This window comes from Ochotona princeps, chromosome X, assembly GCF_030435755.1.
Source record: "Ochotona princeps isolate mOchPri1 chromosome X, mOchPri1.hap1, whole genome shotgun sequence".
NCBI lineage: Eukaryota > Metazoa > Chordata > Mammalia > Lagomorpha > Ochotonidae > Ochotona > Ochotona princeps.
Window position 1 is genome coordinate 20,172,071 of NC_080865.1, and position 25,145 is coordinate 20,197,215.

The window sequence follows — 25,145 nt, forward strand, 5'->3', positions numbered from 1 at the left end:
TTAAAATTGATTTTCTTCTCTATGACATATAATCTGTAGGTTTGGCCTCTCCTTATTGGTATAGGACACTGTAACTGAGCTATATTTTTTACATATTAATTTTATTAACTAATACATATTTCATCTGTAGCAGGTTTAGTTTAAAAAAATCTGTCTAGTTGTTGATAATGCAATCCTATCAAGTAACAAGAATATGTCATGTGTTAGAAGATATAAGGAATTTTCATTTTTATAAAAACTATTATTTTTGTCCACTTTGATCTTTACCAAGTCCAAGATAAGTTAATAGTACCACTTGGGATTTATTCGGCCATGATAACATACAGCATATTTCAACTCATTTAAAATGGAAATTCGTCCTCCTTTTCTGCAGACACTAATCTACATTCTTAATCATATTTATTTTGCAAACATAGCACACCTCAAGGTCAATAGCAGATCTCTAGGTAATTATACCTCAACACAAAGTAATTTTTTTTTTACCTTGAAAATTGGCATTAAGGTTGTATTGAGAAGTTAGCTTAGGTAGAAGGTCTTAGGTTAGAATAGCTTAGATTTACATTTAATCATACTGGATTTGGGCTAATCAGTTAAATATTTTAAGAGTCAGTTTCCTTATCTTCTTACTGTTTGTCTTTGTTTACATGCATTATTTTCAGTGCCTACTTGATAAATCCAGATAATATGATTATAATGCTAATAAAACATGATCCCTATATGCAAGGCTTCAAGTGTTAAACACTTTGATAATGTGTATTTTGCCTGGTTTATTGTAAGCATGTTGACTTATTATAAGGGAAAATTCCAAGCAGAATGTTTAAAACTCTTAATACGTATGGGTTACTCTCCACAATCTGTCTCATTTTGTAACAATTTCCATACTGCATACAAAGCAATCCACTGGAAGATATGATTTTAAAGATTGTCTCTTTGCTGTTTTTAGATATTTAAATATATCATCAATTTTATCTGATACTTGATAGCAGAATATTACCAGGCCCTATTTTACTATGTCAATAAGAAGGATACATTACTCAATTTTATTAAAAAAATTTTTTTTAAAGATTTTTTTTTATTATTATTGGAAAGCCGGATATACACAGAGGAGGAGAGACAGAGAGGAAGATCTTCCATCCGATGTTTCACTCCCCAAGTAAGCCGCAACGGGCCGGTGCGCTCCTATCCGATGCCGGGAACCAGGAACCCCTTCCAGGTCTCCCACGCAGGTGCAGGGTCCCAAAGCTTTGGGCCATCCTCGACTGCTTTCCCAGGCCACAAGCAGGGAGCTGGATGGGAAGTGGAGCTGCCGGGACTAGAACCGGCACCCATATGGGATCCCGGGGCTTTCAAGGCGAGGACTTTAGCCGCCAGGCCACGCTGCCAGGCCCTATTAAAAAATTTTTGGCGTGCTGGGCTGATTATTCCTGCTGGTGCAAGCATAAACAAGAGTGGGTGAGGGATGTATGGGCATAGCCGCAAAAGCTGGCACTGGGGACTAATTCTGTCAAATCAAATCACAGAACCACATAAAGAGTGCATAAACCGGGACAGAGAGACCTGGGAGGGAAAAAGTGGGTTCCCCCTTCTTGGGTCACTATTCCCACAGGAGGGCATGAAAACTAGGACGAGAGCTGGGATGGCTAGATAGAGAGGCACTCAACAACACCCGTGAGGGCTGGATGGTTGAGTTGGTTAGATAGAACTAAGCTTTAATACCCATTGACAAGTACCAGAGCCAAATGGGATGGGGGACAGACTGGTCTTCTGCTACACATACTGGCAAACCAGGGTAGGGGGCGGGCCTGGTGGGGATTATTGTGGGTCGCCCCAACTAGGCTGCAGCTCCCACTGGTTGATGTAAGGGCCGAACCAGACTGGACTGCAACACCCATTGGTTCCAGTGCAACTCGGGACTGAAAACAGAACCAACCCAGCAATTGCAACCACCAGCTGATCAGGGTGATGGACTGTGCCGGGCCCTGTGCTTGCTAGAACATACAAGAATCTAGTCTGGGAATACCTCAAAGTTTCTTTGGAGATCTCCCCAATCGAACTGCTGGACTCAGAACTCTAATCAAGAAAAGACAGAAGACAGAGCAGATCAATCATTCATCTCAGCTATATGTTGGCAGCTAAATATGGGGCAAACGGAGACTCTATAATGGACCATATCAATCAGTACACGACCTCATCGAGCGAAACTGGCAGCGATTCATAACCGGAGAACTATTAACACCACTCGAGCACATATCTCAGAGCATGCCCCACATCCGGGACTCGGAGTGGGCGGGAAACCGGGTGGGGCTTCTCCCTCAATATCCCCCTTTACCTCAGATACATGATGGAAACAATATGGACATAATAGTATTACCCACTTCCCTATCCCCTTGAACCTTTTTTTTTCTTTTTCTTTCTTTAACTGTAATTAACTATGTAAAGATTGTCAACAACAATACAATAAAATAGATTAAAAAATTTTTTTAAAGTATATCTAATGAGTTAGTAGTTTCCAGCACAGAAGTTAAAAAAAAAAGTAAACCTGTTGTGGAACATATACTTTTGCAGTCCATAGCTTCTTTTAAAATAAGTGCATGTAATAAAGGAAGAATAAAATACAACAACCCAAATGCCCAATGATAAATGGAAAATATTATCGAAGATTTTCAGAATGGAAATTTACAGTTCTCAAAATGTTTGCAAAATGGTTATATGTGCATGGTTTAATTGCTATATGTAGTGTTTTCGTTACATTTTTAATTTCAGAATTTTGAAACAGACAATAAGTTTTATACACACATAGAACAATCGGAATTGCAAACTTTCTGAAATAATCAGTGTAACAATATTCTGAATTGTTGCATCAAATCAATGAGCCATTCGTATAAAGCGTTAAACATGACAAAGTCAAACATTGTGAGTCCTGATTCCCACAATATAGATAAATCTTTACTCTCTGTACCTTTATATTTTCAAGTATCATTTAGCACAACTCACCTGTTTATACCTGAACCAAACGCTGATTGGTGAAAACGTTCTTCACCCTGCCATGCAGCATTTGGATATTTTCTCAGTGCCTAAAAAATGCCCATGTCTTGCAATCTGTAGGATGATCACATACTTGATTATATTAAATCCCTTTTCCCAAATATTTTCATTCTCTTTTAACTGTGACCTATTTTCTGTTCATTGTAAAGAATCTCCTAGATCAGGGCAGTCACTATGTTTCAAATATAGATATGCCATTATCAAGCATATCCTAGACATTAGGAATATGATACTTAAAAGATAAGGGAAAAACTTAGTGGTCAAATGTATATGTATTTGTGGGTGTGTGTTTACTTTTAATTTAGGAAATCTGAAAGATATGTTCTTCATGTTTCTGTCAGCATATCAGAGCTTAATAATTGTTAGATGATTTTAAAGATAATTGGAATTAAGAGAAAAACTAGTGGATTAATGTAAGCTACTTGGTGATACTAACAGATAAACATAATTTGGAGATATATTACTGAAGTCTGATTGATTGCAGCAGTGTACATGTTTGAGCAGAATTCTAGGCCTGAAGGACTCACAAAATGAGTTGCTGTTGAATCTCCTGATTTTATGGGACCGACATGAATATTTGGGAAGTGTTGACTAATTACTAAATGGAATAAAAAATGAGTGCTTTTATGTGGGTAATCTGATCAGGCAGTATTCTAGGCTAAAGGGAATATGGACACATTTATGAAGAAAGATCTAGCATCAGAACCCACTGAAGGCAGGAATTTTTATTTTCTTAGCCCCCCGCCCAGTGTTCCATAGGAAACATTGTGCTAAAAGTATAATTTAATCTACTTAGTCAATTAATTCGATGCTAGGTTCAGACAAAGGAAAATGTCTAAAGGGAAAATAGTTTATTGAATAGAACTAAGAAATATATTCAAAGCAGTGATAAGTTAGTTTCTATGTGGCAAATTAGATACAGATGTGCACATAGATACAACTACAAAAATGAATGCAAGTGAAACATTTAGCAGTGAGGAACACATATTCTGATTTATATAATATTTGTAAAATATGGGGACATCACAAAATAGGTCATTATTTTAGAAAACTACAGAATCTATATTGTAAGGAAATAAAATGATTAAATATATCCTTATGATTTTGGTGTCATTCGAAGTCAAATGTGCCTTCTTGGTGAATCCAGCTGTTCTTTCCTCAGTACCATTTTAAATTAAGCCTTATCTCTTTCCAAAACAAGTCTTCTATTAACCTTTGATTGCCAAAATTTCCACAACTATGTGATTTATCACATCTGTTCTGTAAAGTGAAACATTATTTATCTCTAGCTAAACACAAAGCTATTTCTAGATAAGGTAAATTCAAGTTAAATATCCTTTCTATGTAATTTGTAGATATGTTGTAATCCTAAAAATGTTTAGTTCTTATTTCCTGATAAGTGCAATTTATAATCATAAAATCTTTCTCATTCACACAGCCGTATTCAAGGAAAGTCTAGTTTTGAAATCATGATCAAAAATAATTTTGTTGAGAAACATGCTTCAGATTGTTTGAAGGAAAATAGTTTGTGAGAACAAATATTTACTTTTATGGCAATGAAAAGATACAAATAGTCTATATCCCAAAAGTGTGTATATTTTTACTTGAACTTGATCATTGTTATTTAGATCCTTTGCCTCCACACTTCTGAATCTTCTCAATGTAACATGCAGCTTTGCGTTTGTCTTAGATTTGGCCTTTCAGCATAACAGTGCCATGAGGTGGAATTAAGTGTTATTACATATTTCCCCAAGAATTCTTCATAATTTATCTTCTACACTGTGTGCTGAGCCTGACACAATGCAAATAAACACTGACATCTTGAGTGAAGAAACCAAAGTTGTTTGCAGGATTCTTCACCTTAGGCAAGACATTACACCTATATTTTCCTTTTGTGAAGAAAGGTAAAGATACATTTCCTAAATTTAATTTTTCTCCTGTGTCCTGCTGGACCTGTAACAAAACATCAAAGACAAGGTCATCAGGAAAAGGGAAACATGCAAATATAAAATATTGTCATTTCATCCTTTTCTGAATTGAAGGAATCATTCATTCACTTAACTACTGGTTCTCTCCTTCCTATCTATGATTTCCTCTGCTCTCATCTGCTCGTCTTAAGAATGTGACATTGAAGTTGGAATGATTGTGCTCCTCACTCTGCAATTTTGTGATACTGTTGAAATGAGGATGGATTTTAATTGTACAACATAGTTTGTAATGAATCGTTTTTTTCTTTGCTTCTCTAACTTGGATAATTCTGTTTTCAAAAGTAACTATTATCTCCAAAAATGACTGTTGGAAATTTCAGTTTCAGTCAGTGACATTTTATTTGTTTGTTTTCCCCATGTCCATTCCCAAGGTCCAAGTAGATGATAAAATATTACAAAAGAGGTCTTGGTTATCAGTCAGTCCATTCTAGTCTGTATTTTTTTTCAACAAAAATGAATGCACATATCTAGACATGTATTATCTAGACATGTATTTTTTTTCTCTTTTTTCATTTTGTCTTTGTTTTACGTCCTATTTCTGGTTGACCTTGTGGCTTCTCACTTAAGGGAATCTAAATAGTGATGGCATAATAGAGACTATCATATGCAGATGTGGAGATACAATGTAATATGCATCCCTACTCCCAACCAAAGATGAAACTGTTGAACATGTCATACCCATCTGTACTCACAACACATACTCATATATACACACAGTCAGTAAGCATGGTATGTATTTGAAATGAGTTTAATTTTTAAATTTTATATCAAATTGGAAAGAAACAAGGATGTTATAACCCCAATTTTTTTCAAATGAAAGATACAGTATGCTCATTTCATTCTTTTGCATATGTTCCAAATATAAATATTCCAAACAAATTTTGATGTTATAATCATGCTAAATACCTTCTGTAATAGAAGTAATAAAGCAGAGCTCTGATGCTCTGGGAGATTTACTATGGATATCAACAGACTCTGATGTCCTGTCTTCCTGTTTCCTCCTACTATTTGGTTTCTGAAAAGCCAAATCACTGGAGAATGAAGAGCAGTGAGCTATATCTTTAGAGGATGATGACCGGCCTGTACAAGGGTTTGGTAACTCATAAATTCCTTATTGTGATTGTTGTGGAGACATAAATATTTATATGTGAACTTGTAGAAACCTTCATTCCCAAATAATAAGGATCAGGACCCTTTTGAATATTTGTCTAAAATAATTTTACAAAAAATAAAGAGAAATGTTACACCACTGTAGGTAGACTCTCCAACATCTGCGCTTGGTTAGTTAAGATGGCTTGTAGGATGTTGCATCTGTTTGCAATTGAGATAATTATACCAGCTGGTTTAATCCACTGACCACCATTCCCATAAATGTTTTTCTGAATCTAATCTTTGCAAAGTACCCAAGTAACAAGGGATATCATTCAGTTAGTGAAAGGAAAATTGGATTGTGATAGGTCTCACTGTTTTCAATGAAAGGTAAATAATTCATTGTTTAATACTGTAGAATAATCTCAAAAGTAAGCTTTTTTTTTTAAATCAACCTACTGTTACAAAGCTTTTGATCATTCTGGCTACTGTTAAAATGTACGCATATTTACATTCTAAGCTACTATATTTGAAAGCATCTTATGAGAGAATTAAAATTGTTCAGTATTATATGCATATAGCATGGAGTGGTCTCAGTGGAAAGCATATTTAGCGTGCAAGTGCAAATATTTACCAGTTAACATGATTGTTGCCAGCAAAAAGCAGTTCTCTATAGCATATGAGCAAATGCATTATTTATTTGATTTATTCTGTTTTATGACCTCATATAATGCTCCAGCAAATCAACACATTGCTTTTAGTGATTTATTTTTATTTTAGGAACAGTTGTCAGTCTTTTTTTTTTTTTTTTTTTATAATCCATTTTATTGTATTGTTGTTGACAATCTTTACATAGTTAACTATAGTTGAAGGAAAATCAAGAAAGAGAAGAAAAAAAAAAAAAGGTTCAGGGGGATAGGGAGGTGGGCAATGCTATTATGTCCATATTGTTTCCATCATGTATCTGAGGTAAAAGGGGATATTGAGGGAGAAGCCCCACCCGGTTTCCCGCCCACCCCAAGTCCCGGATGTGGGGCATGCTCTGAGATATGTGCTCAAGTGGAGTTAATAGTTCTCCAGTTATGAGTCACTGCCAGTTTCGCTCGATGAGGTGGTCCACTGATTGATATGGTCCATCATGAAGTCTCCATTTGTCCCATATTTCGCTGCCAACATGTAGCTGAGATGAATGATTGTCCTATTCTGTCTTCTGTCTTTTCTTGGTTAGAATTCTGAGTCCAGCAGTTCAAGTGGGGAGATCTCCAAAGATACTTTGAGGTATTCCCAGACCAGATTCTTGTATGTTCTAGCAAGCACAGGGCCCGGCACAGTCCATCACCCTGATCAGCTGGTGGTTGCAATTGCTGTGTTGGTTCTGTTTTCAGTCCCGAGTTGCACTGGAACCAATGGGTGTTGCAGTCCAGTCCAGTTGTCAGTCTTGTACCATCTTACCACAGATATTTAGTACATAAAATAATCTTTAAAAATTCTACCAAAACAGTATCTGTTGAGAGCCAATTGTGTGTCAGACTAAGTACACTGATGAAGCCAAAGTGCAGCTTGGTTCTTCCTCTCTAAAAAATTAACATTGCAAGGAGGAAACAGCTACAGAAAATAATTAAAATAAAGCACACTTTTTAGTACACTACAGTGTTGTTTGAACACAGAAGAATGACTAACTACTTGGGAAAGAAGACTTTTTTTTTTAATAGTGACATTTTGCCCAACATTGTCTGTGAAGGACAATTTCAAGAGAAGTAGACAGCAATTGCAGGTAGAAATGTAGAGTGGTGGAAGAAGTTTGCTTTGTCAAGTTGGTAGTACCTAAGGAAGTCTGTAGGAGTGGAGGAGAGAGGAAGCACCAAGCCAATCCCGAGTGTTGTGTTGTTGTGGGGCCTGGATGGGCCAGCAATGAGATACTGGTTTAATTCTGTTAGCATTCCACATTTAGTTGAAAAATACAAGGGTCTAAAATTACAGGCAATTAAAAAGTAATTTTACAGCCTCACTACCACTCACCTTTAATGCAAAATTGAGTCTGAAGCCTAGACTCAACACATAAGGAATAGATAGATAAATAGATAATTAGATAGATAGATGGGTTTCTAATGAAAGCAAGAGGATTTTACTTTTCAAAGAGAGATTTAATGAAATCACACAGGTAGTTGCAGCACACTCCATCTGAATCACTTAAAGAGTATGTTAGGCCATGGATTGCTCAGGTGGGACCAAAGCATTTTGATTTCTAACAAGTTTCTAAGTAGTGTTGATTCTGTTGATGTAAAAGTCACACTTTCAGAACCACTGCCATGGAAATTCAGCCCATCAATTAGGTCTGTGGGATGCAACGTTTGGGGAAACTCTGCTAAGTAATTTACTGAACCCTGAAGGGGGAAATGGCATTTGCTTTCTTCCAGCTGAGAAGTTGAAAATCTAGCCTAGTTAGGATCTACCTTGTGGAGATTATACTTAGCAAACTAACTGAGGGGCTGCTGTTTGCCCCAGCTGTCAAGAAACCACTTAGGATGCACACAACTCCGACTGAGACCTGGCTCCAGTCCTGGCATTTCTCTTGATGCCATATTTCTGCTGATGCATACATTGCGGGGCAGTGGCTGACAGCTCAAGTGGTTTGCTCCATGAGACCCAAATCGGTTTCCTAGATTGAGTTTTCAGCTCCTGACTTCAGCCTGTCCTACCTGTTTATTATAGAAATACTAGAAAGACGAAGTGTTCTTAGATAGCTAGAGAATCAGTATGGGGACAAGCACTGGAAACAGAAGCCTGAGTTTTAATTCCGTATTCCTTTTTTTTCTTTGTGTGTATGTACTTGCATAAGTTATCACGCATTTCTAAGCCTCAACTTCCCTATTAAATATTGACTTATAGGATTAACAGATGTTCTACATACGATGCATATCTAGAGTGGACTTGGCACATGGTCAGCATTCTATTAGTGTTAGTTACTTTTTTTAACCTTTTTGAGACGACATAAAGAATCAAAAACGCCTGAGAAGAATGGTTAAGGCTGGTATTTGACTTTTGTATTGTTTTCCTAAGACAGGATATCTGATGGATTTTTGGTTCTCCAGTGTTTTTTTTTTTTTTTCTTAAAGGGGTGTGGAAATTGACTGCATTTTAACAAGCAATATGTGAGCAACAATGTCTACCAGATTTGAAATCATGGATTTATGATTGCATTTGCTAGAGCTAGTAGTGGAAACTAGAAAAATAGGCTAAGGACCTCAGAGCACAGGGGCAAAAATGCATTGCCTGGGAACGAAAATATTTACAAAGCAAGTCAAGACACAGAGGCAAAGAAAAAAACCAGAGGTCCAAGAAGTTAAATGGAAAAAAAGAATCAAGCCTGTTGTTATGCATATGGCCTTGGGAATGTTTGTTGGCCCTGAAATGTAGCTATTCTAGGAACACTTCTCTTCTTTCTGTTTGACCCTCACCTGCTAGATCCTGCGTCACCCTTTTGGTTGGATTACTCTCTGGTTTTTAGAAAATTGTAGTTTCAGGTAGCTTCCTGAAGAAGGGCGCAAGGAAGACCATTTATTTTCAGATCCTTTGTTCCAGGGTTCCCTTCTGCTAATTTTGTAAAAACAGATTTCAACTTGTAGAACAGGAGATTCACAGCTCTCTGGGTCCCTGTCTGCATGGGCGATCCAGGTGGAGCTGAGGGTTCCTGGTTGAGCCCTGTCTGAACTCACACTGCGCCAGCCTTGAAGAGTGAATAGAAGCGAGGAGATGCCGGTCTCTATTGCCCTGCCTTGGAGATAACAAAGGAATCTTTGTAAAACTCAGAGGGAGGCATAGAGGCTTCCCCATATGACCTCCTGACCTCTACCCCCACAGCCGCTTTATGGTGTACCCCACAGAGACCTTGTGCATTTTTGTTTAATTCTTACCTTAATATTTCATCATCAGAAGGACCTAATATCATTGATATTGTGTTTTTTTATTTCAAATCCCAGTTGCTCTTTATAAGTATGTATTAACCTTGTTTTCACCAATCTTGTTAGAATTCCTTATTTCAAATTTGTGTTTTTTTTTCATTAGTTCTTTTAGATTTTCTTCATAGACAGTCATGTCATTTGCAAAGAAAGGCACCTTCATTTCTACTTTCCAAACAAATACCTAATGTTTTTTTAATCCTCACTGCATTTTCTAGGGTTTCCAGTATAATGTTAATAAGCAGTAGTAAAGAAAGGGAACAGTCCCACCTTCCTCCTGACCCAGGGGACTGTTTCTGTATTCTCACCATTAAATATGCTGTTTACAAAATGATTCTCATGGTCTTGTTTCAGAAAATGAAGAACTTGCCCGGCACGTGTCGCTTACTTTTCAGTTGAATTGCGCCTTCCCCACAGCTGTCTTCTGCTCCCTGCTTGCTCATGCTTTCTGAATTCCTTATTTCCTATTTATCCTATTTAATTTTATTTACTTACTTTATTTTGGGAAACATTTGCAGTTTTGGAATCATTCCTCAAATTATCTAACGATCTTAGCTTATTGTTTCCATTTAAATATGAGTTATTAACATTTGATAAAATTAACCATCCCTTTCTAAGAAAATGCTTAATGTAAAGTGGGATTATTGCATCATTTACTAATATGTTATGCTATGTATTATAAGAAGAGTCCAAATGTCATTATATTATTGAATGAGGACACACATAATACATACTGAATGAACACAGAGAAAGTATAAGTATACTCCAGATGAAGAGTTAACATTGTGTTGGAAATTATTGGAAATCACAACCCAATGTGGAAAATCAGTTTTAGACAAAACACTCACACAAAGCAGTAATAGTGTCTCAATTTGCAAACACACTTATTTACTTAAAAAGACCAAAAAGTATAACACTAAAAACACAAATATTGATGTAAAGGAATATCCATAAAATAATTTAGTAACAGCAGATTATAGAATGCATATGCAATTAAATAGACTTCATACATATGAATGATAATGTGTTAGAAGCCTGTGCCAATGGAACATATTTTTTTAAAACAAGAAAGTTTCAATATCGGCATTTAAATTTATCGTGAAGAACCCAGAAGAAAATTAAAGGGAAAGATAGTTTATTCCAGAAAGACCTGCCTTAATATCACAAAGGTATTGTTTTTAATTTAATGTATACTTTAAATGGTATTATAATAAACAATAATTTATTCTGTGTTTAACCAAATCAGTTCTAAAGGTTATATGGAAAAATAGATATGCAAATTAACCAGAAACATACCAAAAATAGATACCAAGTAAAAGGTAGAGGGCAGGAGAGAACATATGAAACTATAAATTGGAACTTGAGTAAAAATGTATTAAATTTGGGCTTAGTTTTCAATAAAGCTAGGAATTTTGAAAATGTTCATGCAAATTTATTTTCTGTCAAATGCGAATGGCTGTACTAGTTTATATTCCCATCAGTGTGGATTCGGATGCCTTTTAGAGTACAGTATGGAGAGTTCTCAGAGATCTAAGAACTGATCTACTATGTGACCTAGTAGAAAGATATGGGACAACACTGAGAATATGTTAGCATTAGCCAATGCAAATTAGAGACAAGCAACTCACATAATTTTTCAATTTCTTAAAACCAAATTTAAAATCTAAAATGAAAATAGATGAAATTTTATGTAAGCATATTTAAAGTTGTATTCATTTGCTTGAAACCAGAGTGATAAGAGGGGCTGAAACAGCTTTCCTCCATTTGCTGACCCACTCCTCCCAGCTGGTAACAGTCTGGGTGGGGCCAGGCTGAAATCAAGAGCTAGAAATTCCCTCCAAGACACCCACCTAGGTTGGGCAGGAGCCCAAGCACCCAAACCATCACCTGGGAGGTGCACCAGTGGGACATGGGATGTTAACCAGAGCTGCACTCAATCCTGGGCACTCTAGTAGGAGGCATGGAACTCAAGTACTGATCTCACCAACCTGGCTCCACAGTGCCTGCTCCAATGATATATTTTACTTTAATCATTTATAAAACCGAAGTATTTTCTATTTAACATATTCAACATGTAGTCAAAATATTAATTATGAATGAGATGATTTATATTCTTATAGTACATTTTTAAAATCCATTATGCATTTTACACCTCCAGTGCCTCTCAGAGTCTCAGAACATCTGTATTTTAGACTTAATAACCACATGTGACTAGTGGCTATTATGCTGTACAGTGTAGGTGTGAAAGAATAACAGAAGATTATGACCTGGTTTGGAAGGAAGTTTTATCACTTATATTAACATCCAAAGTGCTAGAATCCAGTTAATTATATGTTTGAATCTAATTGCAAAGGAGATTACAAAATGTCACTGAAGAGATATCAAGACATTGTTCATCAAGCTAAAGGTTTGTCTAAAAGTCTGGGTTTGAAATAATTAAATTTAACTGATAAAACTTTCATGCAATAGGACATAATATACTCTTTCTGATGTTCAAAGTATATTCAAAGAGCAATGTTGACTAAAGTATGAGTTTAGGAATTGTTAATTGAATAAAATAGATAAATCTTACCTACTAAGTTTCTTTTCAGAACCCCCAGGACAATAAATAAAGAGGCTCATGAAATATGTGCCATCACTCTTAGGAGTTTAGTATATAAGGTGATAGCAAACTTGTCACATGATGGTCATTTACCAATTGGTTTGGTGTTAGGCAGAACTAGCCTGGAAAATGTGGCAAAAAGGAGTGAAAAATATCATTCCATGGAACGGGAAGACGAGAGGAAGGAAAAGTCACTTATTCTTTACACGTGTATATGACACAAGAATGCAGTAATGAATATAGTACCACCTCAGATGCTGAGAAGAAAAACAAGATTTGGTCAGAAGACATCTCTTGAAGTGAATGAACTTTTTCTTTTTCTTTTCCAGTAGTCCTTAATGGATAATCATGAAAACACTTGTAAAACCGAGAGTTACATTAGTTTCCAACTCAATCAATAGGAAGCTTTTACAACTAGCTTTTCCTCCTCAGATTCTTACTGTTACTAATATTTGTCCTCATCAGTGACTGCATTTTCAACAGAAATCACCCTTTATGTGGGTTATTTTTTTTGGGGGGGGGTGGAGCGCTGAGTTTGTAAGCCTTAACGTAGTATAAAACACGGAATTTCTAGCTATTTCTGTTTTAAGAGATCACACTTAAAGTTATGTTAGTAAGTAGAATAATTACTGAGAATGTATCTAAAGATTCCATCATTATCCCATCAAATAAACTTTGGGAGAGGACTTTGCTCACTCCTATTAGTGATTGTGTGTGATACAGAGCAACCGAGAAAGTGGGTTGGAGGAGTTGCTGTAGAACCCTTACAAAAGAGATCTTCTCACCCAACACACACAAATCCTGTCACTGACGTTGTGGTGGTGGAAGAAAGGAGGTGTTGTTGTTGTTGTTGTTGTTTGCACAGGCACAGAGCAGTGAGGTGGGCAGCCATTCCCTAATTCCCTGACCCCCTGAGGGATTGTGTTGAAGGGTCAGATAGATGGGTTTAAGTTTGCATGAGAGATCCAAGCTTGCTCAGTATGTGCCCACGTTTTTGGTGGGCCAGTAGTGTTAGGGCCTTTCTTTTGATTAGTTGGAAGTAGCAGCTTCTGCTATATAAGCCACTGGTAGTTGCTTTTTGACCTGACATGGAATCCCCCAGTCTGAAAATTTCAAGGCAGTGCTGACCACCAAAGTGTTGTCAATTGGAGGAGCAAATGACCTCATGAGTCCAGACATGAGATCCTTGTAGGGCCAGCTGCACCAATTCCTGTGGTCAGTTAGTCGGTTTCAGTAAATGGATGAATTCTCTATTAAAATGGCAGAGCAAAAGACACCTGAAATGATGGACATTAGGAAACAGCTTTCAAGGCTGTGTTTGGGACGTCAGATTCATGTGCACATGAGACAAGCAGGTGTTTAAGAAACATGGATGTTAGTATGTGGTCTCATAGAGGAAACTTCTGTTGTTGCTTGATTACTACAGGACTGGTTACATGTAGCCCTGTCACAGGCAGTGGCCAGGTTCTCTTGGTTCTTTTCTGCTGAAGGACGGAGTAACAGATTAAAAATAAGAGATAAAGGTAAGGACAGGAAAGCAAACATTTCTTGACATATGTTCCAAGGAAGGAGCAAGCTGGTGGAGAGGTCATGTGGCACTTTTCTTTCCTGACTTCAGGTCTTGTCCCTAAACTGTGAGGCCGTTAACTGCTGCTGATTGGCAGCTGGGAACTGCATACCTTGGGCTCTGTGTGCATGTTACTTCCCAGTCTGCACTGGGAATGCCCACTGTGGCCAAACTGCAATGTAATGCGATAGCATCACTCCAGTGTCAAACTGGGTCTCACAACCATAAGCCTTTTGGCTGAACTCCTAATTTGTTAAAGTGCTTTAACCACAAGTCAAACTTCAAAGTGAATGGTCTTGAGTGGTCTTGGTCACATGACACCCAGTGTAAGGGTCTATGGCCCTTCTCCAGTGGGTCCTGCCTGATTATCTGCCTCAAAGTCCCTTGCCAGTAGATGAAATTTGAGGCTCAATAACATGATAAATCAGTTATCATTTTAAGTATTATAAAAAGCATATTAATTTTTACGCCTCTGACTAAACTGATAAAGTGTCCAGAAAATAAATAGCAACATGTGTAGGGTATAGCTATATAACTTAGCCATATTGTATTATGTAGATTACATAAAATTTAATTAGCTTTGGCTAAAAGTGATATTTTCAGCCTAAACTAGAAAATTTAAGAAATAGAGCCAGATGTTATAATTATACCACATAGAAAGTTCTAAAGAACTATATCATATATTCATAATGCTTACAGCATTAGAAGAACATTTTTATTATTATAAAACCATATTCAAAAGGCACAGTTACAGAGAGAATGGGATACACACACATACAAGCTCATATATACAGAGATGCAGAGAGAGAGAGAGAGCTTCATCCATCACTCCCCAATGTGAATGCAGGGGCCCAAGGACTCAGGGAGCTGGTTCAGGAGTGGAGCAGCCAGGGCTCTGAGAGGTGCTCATATGGGATGCCCATACCACAGCCTGAGGAGTAGCCTACTACATCACAGCTACGGCCCCAGAGAATCTAAATTTATTTCTTTTAAATATCAAGATGGTTTATTGAAAACCATCTACAGGGGCCTGGCGTAATGGCGTAGTGGCTAAAGTCCTTGTCTTGAATGCACCAGAATCCCATGTGGGTGCTGGTTCTAATCCCGGCAGCTCCACTTCCCATCCAGCTCCCTGCCTGTGTCCTGGGAGGGCTGTCAAGGATGACCCAAAGCCTTGAGACCCTGCACCTGCGTAGGAGACTTGGAGGAGGTTCCTGGCTTCTGGCTTCAGATTGGCTTGGCTCCAGCTGTTGTGGTCACTTGGGGAGTGAAACAATGGATGGAAGATCTTCCTCTCTGTCTCTCCTCCTCTCTGTATATCTGCCTTTCCAATAAAAATAAATAAATCTTTTTTTAAAAAAGAGAAAAATACATTAAAAAAGATACAATTTCCAAAAACCCCCCATTTACAGTATAATTTAATATTTTTAGGAGAAAACCTTAAGATTTATTTGGAAAGGGTTATGTCATATTTTTAAAGTGCACCCTCTGGTTCAGTACCACATCAGCATATAGAACTGTTTCTAAGAAACATCAACAGTAGTAAAGTAAATGTGTTAAAGAACTTGGAACTGATTAAAATTAAAAAATGGTTGGTCAGATTCCACTCATTTTGAGAAAAATTTACATAAGCTCTTTGCTCATACCATTCAGACTCAGCAGGTAATTGTTCGCTTCAATAAACAAGCTGTGTTGGGGAAAAAATAAAAAATTTTCTCTATTTTTAGTTCTTGAGTAGGACCCTGCTGACAAAAAGTATTGTAATGAGAGGACCGTCAGCAGAAGTTATTAACATACATCCCTCATGCAGACATGGGGGATACCCAGGGAAACACGAGCAAATCTCTATTTAGAATTCTGACTTAAATGGCATTTTGAGCAAAGAAATGTTTTTCAAAAGAGTGACAAGGGAAAAGAGAGCCTCTTCACGCTCCCTTGCGCCTGCAGAGTGGGATGGCAAAAGGGGCCGTTCCTGGTGGATGGAGACTGGTTAGTGCAGTTGTCACAGCTGGTAGGGAGACACCTCTGGTGCCCTCTGCCGGCCATTAAGGATCTGCAGTTGTTTCTGGGGCCTAAACTTCCTTCCTAAAAGAGAGGGGAGAGAGGCACCATTGTACCTGGTGCTGCGGATAGGGGAAGGGCAGGAGAGCTTATCTGCTTTTTTTCCAAACTGCCTTCAGTTCAAATCAGTTCTGTGAAAAGGTGTGTTTGGGGATGGTATGTTCCAGTTCCAGGCAGTTGTCTGGACATTGTAACATATTTTGATATTTTTATTGGTGATACTTTCAAATCTCGAGTGTGTTGACTAGAGAAACAAAAATAAAGCTTTCATACAATATTACATATATACTGGGCTAATTTGTAAAAGAACAATCAATTCATACATATTTATTTTTTAAAATTAGATCATTGCCATTCACCTTTGAACAATTTCTCTCATTTATTTTATCCCGAAATTTCGATTAAGAGCTCTAAAAAGCTTACACTTTGTGGTATCATCTAAAATATGATTTGTGCTCGTCATTATTCAATCTTTGAAATGGTACTTTATCATTGCTTAAATCAGCGAGGGCACATTGAACGAGGTTGGAGAGCCACTCTGTAGAACTGAGTCATTAGCCTATAATTTTGCAGTGGATCAAGTACTTGTTTACATTACTGGGAAAAAATAATGACCTTGCAATTGGCTCTTAGATTTAACATTTTTAATCTGACTTTTACCATCATTAAATATAACTATTTGCATAGAAGATGTAAGAGAACAGACCATCATTAGGTCACAGTTTAATCTGATTCAATTTAAATCCAACAACAATAGCCACAACTGGAAGTTTACTGAATCAAACATTAGAGTTAAGTTATGCTCAAAACCATGTTGATAGGGGGCTAATTAGTCCTAAATTTAAAAATATTACTCTGCTGTTGCTAAAGATCTTTCCAGAGATTTATTGTATTTGACCTAGTATTTCCAAAGGGTCAAATGGTTTAATGTCTGCCATTCCCTAAAATAAGCTATGTTATCTTTGCACTTACTGTAAATGTTTATGAACACATCTTATTTTACTTGGTTTCCCTGGAGGTACAGGATCAAAGCTTTCCACAGTGACAATGTGAAGGCTGGTCTCCAGCAAAGATTTACAGTTTCCCATGAATAAACATATGAAGCTTAAGTCATTATCTCTCTGTGTCCAAAACACCCCTCTTAAACTCCTGTTGAAAAGAGTGGCAAATACTGTAGGAGCAGGGCATGTCTGCCTCCTGACAGTCCCTGACATTTCAATAGCAGAGGAATTCATATTAGAAAAATGGACAAGGAAAGCTTGCTGGCCCAAATGATTTGGTCCTGGAAAAAATGTTCTTGTTGGCAAAAGCATGAACAGAGGCATCTTTATAAAATTTATATGTACATTTTAAAAACACAGTAATTGACATAGAGCCTAAATTAAAATAAAAGATGTTGAACCACATTCAGATTATAATAAGTAACTGAGCCTAAGTGTAAGTTTGTATGTTTTTCTTTCTGATAGAGATCTTAGCCATGAACCTTACGCTGAGCAACAAAAGAAAGCTTTTTCTCCCTTACCTTGTCCATAGAGGAAAAGCAAAAATACTTGGTAATCCACTAGTATTTCTCTCTCTCTCTCTCTGTCTCTCTCTCTCCCTCTCTCTCTCTCTCACACGCACACACACACCCAACGGCATCCTTACTGTTGTAGTCACAGTTCAACAACTTCTATTCAACTCTGATTTTTTTAGAAGTAGTAATAGCCATGGCACACAACTGAAATGAGTCATTCATCATTTACAAATATCTTGACTTACAGCTTGAAAAACCACTGCCTACATGATTTGCTCAAATTACTTGTGTTAGTCACCTTTTACTAAAATACCTTGGGAAGAAAAATGTTTGTTTCCCTTAACTACTTGGAGGTACACAGTTCAGGATGGGGGTTGCCCATTAGTCTGCCATCTGGTGGAGACAAGCAACGGGGGAGTGGGCCAAGAATTAGAGAAGCGAGGGTGTATGCAGCTTAAACATGCCACCTTCATGAGAGCATTTCCTTCGGAATACAAACTCGTTGTGACCTGAAAGCCTCAGACCAGACCCATTTCTCAGAGATCATAATTGGGTCAGGTCTTTTCATTCATCCACTCTTAGGACTTCAGTATTTATGAACATGTGTGTGTCTTTGAGGAGCCTAGTCCCATTCGGTCGATGACACCGTTTAGCAAAGAATCAGGTGCTGCATTACTGGTATTGCCTGGAAACTGTTGCTCTTGTGTGTTGACTTTATGACTGTGTCACTCCAACCATTGGTTTCCCAATTTGTCTCAGCGCCAACTGTAAATCAGAATATTAGGGAATGCTGCCACTGGGGCATCCAGTATCTGGGAAAACAAATTGAGTTTCAAAAAATGTGTGGTGTGGTTCTCTTTACTGCAATGCATTATAAGCTAGACACTCTGTTTTTAAGATAAGCAAAATAAAAAGCAAAGAGAAAGAAAAACACGATAGGTTCTGTGCCTATTTTACTTTCTTAAATGATCATTCAGGAATTTGACCTCAGAAAACTTGGAAAAGACAAGTTATTTAGCAATATCAGAGTCGGGATGTTTTGTTTTTAATGAGAACAGGCATCTTAATTTTTCTTTAGAAATGACCCTGGGGGAAGTTTGTTATACAATCAGAATGCTTTAAATTAGCCGTGTAGACTTCTATGTGAGCAAATCTGGGTCACCCATCATTTCCAGGTACATGAGGAAGAGGCACCAGTTCTGCTTTGATGAATGCGGCTTTGAAGGCAGAGTGTCACCATACTTTGCATTGTGTGGATTTTTATACTGATAGTTAAATCTACTGGCATTACTGCTGCTTGGATTAGAAATACTTAAAACAATTCAATTTCTACCAGACTGAACACCTACATCAGACAGATGTTACTTTAAAATAAGCATGTACCTACCAAATAAAATCATTCTACAGCTTTTGATTGCTTCTGTCAAATTATGAAGTCTTTAATGTAAATAAATAGATCTAGCAACAAAAGGTCTGAGTTTAAAAGGAGCAAAAAAATATGATCCAAAAGCAAATAAGAACACTCACAGAAAGTGATTGCAAGCTGTGAGGCTGCATGTTAAAGCAGAGGATTCAGTTGTTTTTCCAGCTATTTTGGGAGGGAAATCACTGGTTTCGCAGAAATGGCTAATCGCTTCCAGTGTGAGGAATAGTATTGATCAACAGTATATTAGTAAATGTGTGAGCTTCTCACATTCACTGAAGTGAAGTGAGAATCTGGCAATCTCTTTAAGGCAAGAATTTGGTCTTTTTTAACGCATAGGAAGTTGGATTTAAATCTTTAGACCAAAATCTCTTTGTATGTTTGTTTGTGGATACAGAACCTGTAAGAGGTAGGCACAAATAAAGACATACATTTACTTATAATTTATTTCTAGGCTTGGTAATCACTACGCAATAGCAAAAAATGAATTTAAATCAATGAAAATAAAATTTTAAAAAATACATGTGGTTCCTCCATTATATTAGCTGCACTGCTTAGCTGCCATGTGTTTCTGGTGGCCACCACATACAGTGCAGGTACAGAACACTTTCGCCAACCCCGAAAATTCTAGAGGACATCCTGATTAAGCTCTTTGCAGTGTTATAAATATAGCTTTTAAACAATATCAGCAATTATTTAGTATGTATTATTTTCCAAAATACCAACTCTAATCCCAATGTGTAAAGGAAAGTAATACACCTTTGAAAAGAGTAGATATCTTTCATGTTTTTTAGATAAGAACGTGTAACTTGAATTGAAGTAGGAGTTGTTGACAAAAATTAAACTGCCATAGAGACAGTTGGAAAAAGAAACAAATTCTGCACAGGGTATCATTTTTAGAAAGGGAACAAAAATGCCCTAAATTGGTACATGTGGCAGTTTGCTAAGTAAAGTTATAATTAGACAAAAAATCATTGTTAACAAATTGAGGGTAACAACAGTTATAGTAAGCAATCCCCAAAGGGCACTAAATGAAGATTTCCAAATAAGATACAGACTCGTGTTCTTTAGGCCAATTATTCTATACTTTTGGGGAGTACTGCTTTTCATACAGGATTAAAATGCATATTCTTGTTATTGCGTATCAATATTACTGGTGTGAGTTTCAAGAACAGGAATATACTTTTCACCTTGCTAGATTCAAACTCCTTGTAAACAGATTTTAGGTGTTAGTTCAAACTGTGGCAGTACTAGCTGACTGTGCTTTCCTTGCTAGTACTCAATTACAACTTCATATTAGATGCTACTGAACAGGAATCTAGTTGGTATGATAGGATCACAATGCAGTTGACTGTAATTAGAACTCATGCCAAGTGAAAGGAAGGTTTTAAGCGTACTCTGTCTAAAAGTAACACTATGTTTAGTGATATCACAGCACGGTATCTAATTAAAAAAAAAAGAACATTTAATCACTTTTCCTAAATTACCCACATTACTCTTATTTGTCATTTTTGCATTTGGTGAAGACAATGCAGTCAATATTGAAATAAGGGAAAAATTTTTTTCACAGTTGATCTAATATGGTAAAATATGTTCTGTTAACACATTTATAAATACTTAAAATGTTTGATGCAAAGGAAAACACCTACCTGTAAATATATTAAATCTATGCTATAGGCAAAGAAGAAATCCCTAAACAATTGAAGTAACATTTTCAAACAAATGCTAAGACCAGTGCTTTTGATCTGTTATTGTTGTGGTTCCATGTGTGCCAACGTGTTCACCCGTCAAGCAGACTACTGTGTGTAGCGACATCTCATATAAGAAACTGATATAAACCAAATGGATTTAATCTATGACAGCTTTCTTCATTTTCATTCATTTTTATGAAACCTCTAGACTATGAAACAGAATAGCTAAAAATTAGACAACTATTAATTATAGGGTTAATTAGATTCTAGCCCTAGAGCTAAGAGAATAGAATGAGAATTAGAATAGCACCCAAACTTTCAAGTTGTCCAAATGACAAAATTCAACAAATTAATTCTAGTAAATTAAAATCAGATACCAGTTCTATGAAGTGCTTTTCATGGACAGAGAAAATTTACAAGGGCCAACTATGACTTCCCAGAATATTAACAAAACTTCATTGTTGAAAAAAAGTAATGTGCGAATCTAAAGTATATTGTAATTTCATCACTTGAAAATATTGAGTTCTCATTACAAAGACATGACATTTTCTCTAAAATTAATGAAATTTATAAAAGAAAATGGTTTTGTCTTTATTCTTTTTTGGCAAACGTCAGATATCTTAGATTCATTTTTAACTGCAGGAATTATGCTTGTGCCTTTTCACAATAGTCATGACATTTTCTGAAATATCTATTAACACCAGCATAATGAAAGCAAATCATTATTTTACATTTACATTCCAGTTAAGCAGAAGGAATATGCTAGTACTCCATTATTCTGAAAGAGAAATTTCAAAATGAAATTGTCCACACATTCGCAGACCAAAACAGCAAACTAGTGGTGGCAGAGGAGAGGTGTTTTGCAGTGTTTTGTCACATTTCATTTTGATTTTTACTTTTTCTCTGTTTGACATATGTTCTGAGCTACAGTGCTGTAAAGTTTTTATAGGCAGAAGTTTGAAATGACCACATTACTCATGAGCTCGAGAGGCACAAGTGAGTTTTTAGCATCTTTCAAAGCTGTAGAAATAAAACTTTATAGTACCCTACCGCGGTATATGTTGTTTTATGTGACACATTTTGTTCCACTTTACTCTTTTCTTTATTCTCTTCATTGTTCTTGAAGTACAGCAGATTTGGCATTAAAGTTTTGCTACTACTTAACGATATGACTTACATTGCATTTTACAATACTCTTTATATTTTTCCATACAAATTGTCTTTGATCATTAGTGATCATCTTTTAAAAAAAGTTTCAGATGACCATTTTAAATATAATTCATCGTGAATTGTGCTGCTGTTGAAATACCCATTTTATTTGACTTCCAAGTGAATCCATAACTATTGGTTGACACCAAATATGAAAGGTGAAGATTTGCTTTCTCTTAGCAAGGTAATTAAAAATCTTTAATACTTATACCACCTAAGTTATGTTACATAATCTAGCTTCTGCAAGGATACCAACATGCTGAAAGTATCCGAACTATCAAGTGATTCTAGAATTTCCTGACTGCAGAGGGAACCTAGGAGCAGGCTGACTATCAGCCTTATCGCCTGCAGTCGTCCATGTGATCAGAATGGAGTTGATAGTCAGCTATTCCTTCTAAGCTCTGCAAGCCAGCTGACTATGCTGCCAAACAGGCCAAATCATTGCCACCGCTTATGACATTAGGATGAAGAAATTCCTTTTGTTTCTTAGAAAATATCTCCTAAGTTTATTGTTCTGCCAGATCTTGAAGTGGAGCTTCTAAGGGTTCTAGTGCAGTCATTACTGGAAGAGAGCTCATCTTAAAGAATAAAGCACAGCAACGTGTGCACAGCTGACTTTGATTCGAGAAACAACTTTGCTTACTACGTTATTACTTTGTTATCAGTATTTGATACTGAGCTGTACTGGTTTCCCTACTTGTGAATCCAGTTGAAATGTCGTGATTGCAACACATGCCTGCACATACACATGCAAGTATGACATTTCACATACAATATTAAGTACCTTTAAATGTTGTTATGGAGGATAATGCACATGATTATATATGTGTGTGTATTTGTACATATGAATATACACACATCCACACATATGTATATACACACACATAAATGCACACACAGGATTTTCAGGTGTTTTGTCAGTTGCACTTTTAAGCAAGTTAAAAAGTGATTACAACTTAGAGCCTGTGGATGATACATGCCTGGAATCATTAATGCAGGGAGGAAGCACTCCCATCTGGACACACCTCCCTATCATTTATGGTTTATGTTTGAAAGAATTGATTTAAGTTTAGTGAAAGCTGTGAGTGACTGCTTTATCCCAGAGAAGCCATACAGAGGTTTTGCTCTTGCCTGTGCACACTATGTGACATTCTCTGCAAGTAACAGGGTGCAATCAGCTTGATTATCAAGGCCTTTGTTGGAGGTTATGTAGAAAGGAGAAAAGAATTTTCTCCTTTAATTAGAATGTGGCAGTTAAATGACAGAAGAGACATTGTGGTGCATTAACTTGGAAAGAAATGAAGTCAATAGGACAATATAGGCTGAGGTTCAAGTGAGAGTGCCCAAACATGGGACTCTCCAGCAGTGTGCTGAATATGCTTCTGTTTTTGTTGTTGTTGTTTTGTTTTGTTTTGTTTTGTTTCTGTTTCTGTTTGTTCTCTCTCTGGCTGCTTTGCTTCGTATGTGGGACATCTGGCTCCTGGATGCTGGTAATGTTTGCATACTCACACATCAATCAGAACTGGCGCAGGGCCTATTAGGGAGCACCAGCCAATTAGGTGACATGCCAGCACTGCAAAGCACTCAAGCATGAATGCCAAGGAGGGAATTCTGCTGGTCTGACATTGACACGGGCATTGAAGGGACCTTTTTATTCATCTGGCTGTACCATTGATGTCACAGTTCTGCTAGATTAGGCATGTGGATGTCAGGTCATATAAGGCTTTATTTATATCATTACTTGTCCCTGTGTAATTCAACTGGAGCAAAAAATAAAAATGATTTTGAGCCTTAGTTTCCAGGCTTTGTGGATGTAGAAGGATCATTGACATGAAATATTCTTGCATTTCTGACTTATGAACAGCAGACAAAACTGCTTATTCTGTTTCCAGACCCGTATCATGGCATCAGTAACTACAGAATTCTTCATACAAGCACTCAGCATTTCAGAAACAATTATCCTATGTTTCCAGTATAAAGAGAGGGTTACAAAAAATGTAATTGTTCATGATTGAGTTCCAAATATTAAATATAATTAAGTATGTCAAATATGTTTTACTTTTTTCCTTAATATGACACTGTAATATTGTCATTAACCCCATTTTGCTTACAGGTAAAGAGACATGGAGGAAAGAAATCAGTTTACAAAAATAATACTTAGCTCATAGTTGTGTTAGTATTTGCTACAGGAAAGCCAGATGTTCCTTGGATATTATTTTCTGCTTATATGAGGGTATTTCTAAAAGTCCACAGAAAATTTAATTTAAAACTACATTTGTTTTGCTGCAAAAGAATTTGAAAACCTTCCATATAAGAGGTCTTAACGAGCTGATGGAAAATGCATATTATGTAAACATTATGGATAAATGCAATGATCGTGGGCCCAAGATAAACTCATCTATTTTGTGTGAATAAGTGCTGCCATTCAAAGTCCAGGCAGTTCTGTAGTCAGGCTCATACATGAAGCATTTGACCTTTATATGCTTTACAATCAGTTGACGAAAGCTGTATTTCCTGCTTTGGCATCTGCCTACTTGGCAAATCCCCCAGCCATGCTTCTGGCAGGTTCACAACTGTGACTGTCTCCTGCTTTTCTGCAAAGACTAGAGCTCCTCTCCCTGAGCTGTCCTATTATTTTGAAAATTGTTTTTCTTGACTTGACACAAAAGAGCATAATAGAAACCATGCATGGCCTGTTTCCCAAAGAAATTTGCTAAGGTTCTCCAGGAAGAAATGTTGGGTTCTAAATATGTATTTTTTCTCATATTTGAATTCATGTATTTTGGTGGCTATTTAGGAATGAATTTAATAATCTATGGCAATAAAATAAAATAAAATTTCTGTACTCTTACAGCAATTAATTTAATCATTTTGATTTCCATTTTAAAAAATTCATGTCATTTGACATTTATTTACTTAATTTAATTTTATTTGAAAACAGAGAGACAGAGCAATATCTTCTTCCATTACTGGTTTACTCCCCAAATGCCCCCCA

At 36.7% G+C, this 25,145-nt stretch overlaps 1 protein-coding gene across 5 annotated transcripts in view; it reads left to right on the forward strand.

Moving 5' to 3' along the window:
* Positions 1-25,145, forward strand: part of DMD (dystrophin) — a 1,951,117-nt gene that overhangs the window by 189,848 nt on the left and 1,736,124 nt on the right. The gene's annotated exons all lie outside the window — the stretch shown is intronic.